Source organism: Delphinapterus leucas, chromosome 18 (genome assembly GCF_059928025.1).
Source record: "Delphinapterus leucas isolate spDelLeu-1000000601 "Yukka" chromosome 18, BTC_Dleu_Yukka2, whole genome shotgun sequence".
NCBI lineage: Eukaryota > Metazoa > Chordata > Mammalia > Artiodactyla > Monodontidae > Delphinapterus > Delphinapterus leucas.
Window position 1 is genome coordinate 45711903 of NC_143146.1, and position 6427 is coordinate 45718329.

General features: G+C 36.1%; 1 pseudogene; it reads left to right on the forward strand.

Annotated features, from left to right (window-relative positions):
- The first annotated feature begins 1786 nt into the window (after positions 1-1786).
- LOC149746849 (glutaredoxin-1 pseudogene) lies at positions 1787-2837 on the forward strand (annotated as a pseudogene).
- The last annotated feature ends 3590 nt before the right edge of the window (positions 2838-6427 follow it).

The following is a 6427-nucleotide window of genomic DNA, read 5'->3' on the forward strand; positions in this document are numbered from 1 at the left end:
AAAGTATTTACAGAAATATTTGGCTCTTTTGGCCATCCTATGTTGTTTTAGCTATGTATTCATTACAACTTTGTGATCCAGCTTTGAGAGACTATACAGCCATATTGCTGCTCTTTTTTTCTTTTTGAATTTATCTACCTATTCTTCAATTCCTTCTCTCCGACTCCTCTCCATTCAATTATTTGGCCCCCTACTAATCCATCAGCTGCAGTTAGGATTTATGTCTATACTCTCCCTGGTATCCTTTAGTAGATTCTAGACACAGATGTCTCCACATTCACACACACTCTATCTTCTACTTCCATCCTGTGTTGTTCACCAAGGAACAAAACTAATCAGAGGAGAAAGCAGGTTCATGTGCAAGCACTAAGTTCCAAGACTCCAAAATGAAGAAAGTCTTTTCCTTCAATATCAAGGAATTTTGAAACTTCTGTATGTTTAAGATACCTACTGTGCTGGCTTTGTATTGATAGTATGGGCTCTTATCAGTGAAGTAGACAGCTACCAACATGGCATGTTTTGGGGGGATGAGAAGCTGCTATTCCTTCCTGTGCATTAAGTCTGCAGTGATACTAAAATTATTATCTATGGTTGAATGATGCTGACATTTAACTCATGAAGCATGTGTGAAGCACTACTGCTGAAGTTCCTAACATCAGAATTCTGTCTTCATTGAAGGCAGAAGGCTGTAATAAAATGCAACTACCTTACCCAAGAGGACAAATCAAGTGTGAGTGAAAAAACTATGCAAAAAGCAGGCTATGATAACAAGTTAAATTGAAAAGATCAATAAAACTCATAACCATAAATAGGATACTTTTTCAAGTTCTATCGCTAAAATTGGCTCAATAGTGGTAGAAACATTATTTTTGGTTCTCGTTAACTCTCATGTGTACCTTCTTTTGTCGATTTTTTCTCTAATAGCAGCCTCCACTAAAAGAAACAAGAATTCTGTTGAGGGTAACTGACAATTTCAGAATATCCTAGTGATACTAGTGAATAGAAAGAGTCACAGCTGTAAGGGAAATGAAATCAACTTAAAAGTGATTCCTTTGGCCAAGTAATAACTAATATACCTTCTAGTATAAGTTCTGGGACAAGATGAATCTGTAAAATGACATTAGTACATTATTACATGGTGAGGTTCAAATGAGAAAAGTTAATATAAATTGTACAGATAAATGGTTGTAGAAAAAAAGGCAAGTAAGTTTGGATGACTATTTTAATAAAGAAAACCGTGTGTGTATATGCACGTTTGATGTATTTATTCTGTTAATTATATATTTCTAAATTATAGACTTGTATGTGCTTCTCTTTACAAACCCAGGCGTCAGCTGAAAAAATTCATAACCTAAAAGTTGAGAATTATGTTTTATTCGGTCCTTACTGAGGACTGTAACCCAGAATACAGCCTCTCAGATAGCTCTGAGGAACTGTTCCAAAGAGGTAAGGGAGGAACCAGGATATATAGGAGTTTTTGCTGAAAATAAAAAATGTAGTCAAACATCAAATGATTACTGCTAATCACAAAAACAGACATCTCAACTTAATGATTTTACTAGTTTTCTACATATAGGAAAATGCAAAAGTCTGGGCTTACTGAAATCATTCCTTTGATATGCATTTTAACTATCTAGGATCAATATTCTGTCTGTCTCCCTTCTGAATCTTCTCAAGGTGCACAGCTTCATTGGCCGATAGCTATGGCCACAACATTCTTTGTTTACTGAAATGGCAGGCATTACTCCCGAGCAATACCAGCAATTGAGGTTTCCTCTCCAGGAGATAGCAGCCTGTCATCATGGCTTAAGCATTTGTGAACAGCAAAATCCAGCCTGGGAAGGTGGTTGTGTTCATCATACCCACCTGCCCCTACTGCAGAAGGGCCCAGGAGCTCCTCAGCCAACTGCCCTTCAAACAAGGGCTTTTGGAATTTGTCGATATCACAGCCCACGGTGACACCAACGATATTCAAGATTATTTGCAACAGCTCACAGGAGCCAGAATGGTACCTCGGGTCTTCATCGGTAAAGAGTGCATAGGTGGATGCAGTGATCTAGTAAATATGCATGAGAAAGGGGAGCTGTTGACAAGGCTAAAGCAAATTAGAGCTCTGCAATAATTATAGAGCAGGCCCCAGGCTGATATCCTCCTTGAGAGCTGGATGGCATTGCAGATAATGACAGCACTTCCTGGTGGATGGACCTGGGGCTATGTTTACACAGCTACAGCAACTGTTTACTTAAATTTTTTAAATATGTTAATGCAAATAAAGTTGGGGGCAAAAACAGCTTTTTTTTTTCTTTTGACTTAGTATTAAAAGTGGACCAACTTGCCCAAAACAACAGGTCTGAGAAGTTCGATGGATGTCTCGGGTTTCTTGTGGATTGGCCCTTTGAGTTCCAAAAGACCAAGACAAGATATGCTTAGGATTCACTCACTGATCCAAAAGATGTTCCTTTTCTTTGGCACGTGTTCCTTACTATGTATTCTCTACATGCTGGGGCTCCTCTACCTCAACACCAGTGTTTCTCAACCAAGTATATCCCAGACCCCCTGGGTTGAATCTCTAGTTGGTTTTCTGCTACTGTCCAAAGATTATTTTGTTGAGTTTGACTTTATAGAATTTGTATTAAGAAATCAATAGATATTTTAAATATGCTTTTTCAGAGGGTGTCTCCCTAGCCACCATCCCCACTCCACCTCCTACCCCCTCCTACTTTGAGAATCACTGCTGTGAACCAGTGTTCTGAACTGTGACAACTCATAGATCTCATAGGAAATATTCAACAATTCCGTGAAGGGTCCGAGCAGCCAGTCTGAGAGACGCCACTGAAAAGTTAAGCATGTTTGGTCTTCATTTTGGGCCACAGGGATCAGAGGTATAAATGCAGATGCTACCATCACGTGGCAACACTCTGTTATGTGAGATGGTTGTCCAGGGAATCCTGAACAAGTGTGTATTAGTTTGTTTAGATTATAAACAAAAGTAAAACATAAAATTTTAAATGTTACATAGAAAACTTGTATCCCCTACTTCCAAGAATATGTCTGTGAAAGTAGCCAAATTTGGGAAACACTGTTCTAAATGATTTTCTCTCTCTCCTTTTTTTCCCCCTCACTCTATGAAAACTTGAGAATTCCTTATTGTGAAGGTTGTTCTAGAATTGCAAGATTAAGTTAATTTCCTTCTGTAGTCTCTAGTATGAATGGTTAATTTCTTCTCTAATAAAGTACCCATGGATCAAAAAAAAAAAGAAATGGCAGACAACGTTCTTTGTTCACACAGGGAAGTAAAAGTAATAGTGAATAAATAAGATAGTCTTGGAAAGGGTAGGGATTACCAAGAATGGAAAACACTGATCAGGTCTTTTGGTCATACATCACAAGGAGTTGAAGAAAAAAAGAAAGGGGCATTCAAGACAATCAGGCCAATGACAAAATAGGCTTCAGCCATGTGTTCTAAGGTGATTAATAAAATAAATATACTATAAACAAGGGCTAGGTCAGCTCACTCAATCCTTAATATCCTATGAAATTTAAAGAATCTAAATGGCACAAAAACTGATAAGCCACACATATATTTTTAATAAGGTCAACATATCATAATGATGAAACAAAGGAGGTAGCAGGTTGCAAATAACGAAAACCTATGTCAAAGGCATAAACTTGAAAAAAAAGTATTATTGACCTAACAGTGAATGACATTACAAAAAAAAAGCTCCATTTGAAGATCAATGGCTCAATTTTGAATCCCCTTGGGAGAAGCAAGGCAGATCCAGGTCCCAACCAAGAATCCAAAACCTGATTCTTTAGAGAAGGTATCCTTTATTCCTTTAAGTCAATAAGGTAACAACAACTCTGGAATTATATGAAGGTAACATCACTAAAATCTTTAAAAGATATCAAAGTAAGCATAGCTATGATACTTGAAAGCTATGCAAACAAATAGAGAAGTAATAAAAAATTTATTAAGTCACAGAATTGGTTTGAATGTAAATGAGGTAATTAGTTTAGTGATAACTGCTTCAGTGTCCTTTGCCTTCTGTTTAAGGTATATGAATCAGTTGTAATAACTTCATAATAATAGTTTAAGATTTTAATGGAATTTAAAATATACAATCCATTTTTAAAATCTACAAATGGTTTCAAATGCTCTGTTTATTACATTTATATTTTCAATACACTGAGCATTAAACAAAAAACAAATAATCATGGATGTGCTTCTGCTGTACAAAAGCCTCAGACATAAAAGAACATTTTGTCAGGAAATGGAGTGTGCCCATTAACACCTATTGTCACGTTAACAGAGATCATTTCCTTGATAATAAGAGAGGGCAATCTCAGAAATACCATTCACAGAAAACTTTTAATAAAAAATGAAAGATAAGAGCCAGAGGTATTATCCAAGGAGGACAGAATCCCTAAGTTTCAATTTTTTATCATCAGTGTTGGCATATTTATATCTAGTGTAAATGTGAACAGGATTGAATATACAAAAGTGCTTGATAGAAAGTAACTGATTCATAAATGTTAGTTGTCCAAATTTCATAAGTGTGAGGTGCAAATAGATATAAATAATGAGTCTAGTTGTCCCCTGGCAATGGAGAGATGTTTCACCTTGGAAGATGACAGTGACCATGAAAAATCCCACCAGAGGGAGCGTAACTGACCCACAGCTCCAGCTGCCATGCTCTGAAATCCATTACCACTTTTGCACTAAGGCTACCTTTCCAGTGATGCTCCCAGACAATGATAGAACAAGGCAAGCCTCCTAAAGCAGATCTACTCCTAAGAGATGGGGGATCTTCCAATGGGGGTGTTTGGCTTGTGGGCTCCCCATTCGCCTTGCTGAATTCTATCTGAACAGTACTGCAGTTTAAGACTCTTACATCGAAACTTCCTTCTTTATTTCTCTCCTTCACAAGGTCACACCTGCACCACAGTCTAATGTTCTCTCAGCTTCTCCTAGTTCCTTCCCCATTTTGTCTCACAAGCATTTCCCCTAAGAAATCTCTTACATGTATAATGCTGTCTTGCCATCTATTTCTCAAAGGATCTGGACTAACACAGGGACCCAGCTTGCTTTCGTCAGGGCAATAATTGATAAAATTCTAGAGTTTTTAGCAAGCTGAAGAATTATTTCTCTTCTGAAAGAAGACTTTCACTCACAGGTAGAAGTAGAGCCAATTGATTTAAAGGACATAAAAGTTCTAACATTAAAAGACTATATTAAATCCATAAAAATAACCCATTTACAAAGGCTAACCGTACTATTAGTGAAAATAATGAAAAATCCTTGTGTAAATGCATGTTTGGAATTCAAGATAATCCTTGGTCAAGGCCATTTGGCCCTGTCTTAAAATCAATCGTAAAATGTACTTTCTGAATTATGTGGTCATTTATTTAAAAAAACAAGTGACCCCAAAAAGCCACAGTACAGATGAAAAAATCTATAATAGGTGTAAGACTATGTATTCTAAAGAGGCATACACTGAAAAGGCTTCCCATACTGGCTTATTTAAATATTTTCTTAAATTCTTTGAAAGCTGGACAGTACAAAGCAGGTCTACAATTCATTTCCTTAGCTATTCTTTCCATATTGCTTTCATTCTCATCTTGAGTTTTAAAATATACATTTTTAATTCTTATAACTATTATGGTAACCTTTTTAGGCACCCGGATTCCTAACAGAACAAAATTTAACCAAATTGAATAAGAAAAAAAAAATAATCCCTTTTCAAAGTGCTATCTCTGCTAGTCTTTTTCCAATCTGTCTACTTTTGCTCAAAGGTCATATATGAACTCTGATGATGAACCCCAAAAGAATCACTAAATATCCAAATACTTATTGAGCACCTCACATAGGGAACACATCCTAACAAACAGGAAAGTATCTTTCTTGCAAATTATTCCTATATCTTCAGCATTACAATGTATCTAAATGCTAGAAGATTCTGTCCTGCTTGAGGAGTGGGTTCAACTACATAGCCCAATAAATTATTCAGTTGTACTTCTTTCCTGACATTTGATGTTTTTCCTTACTTCAATCTTGCCATATTTTCTTTGTCCATTTACTCACTGAATGCAACTCTTTGCAAAAAGATTTAGCTTTCAAGTGTCATTTTTAAACATTAGTTTCTTCAGTCCTTTAATCACTTTTACTGAAATAGCTGGACTCCTGCACATTGATGACATTTGTTTGGAATTCAGTTCGCAAAAAGATTTTAAGGTATTTTCTTAAGATATAAATTTACATGGGTTCTATGATACAGACAAAAAAATCCATCATCTTGTTTTTTCCTCAATCCAAGGGTGATTATCTTCAGGAAAGTCATGACTTACAGCTAGAACTGATAATCTTACTTAACAAACACTTATTCAGTGCTTACTATAAGAAATAATTACCTTCTATTTAAAAATTTAT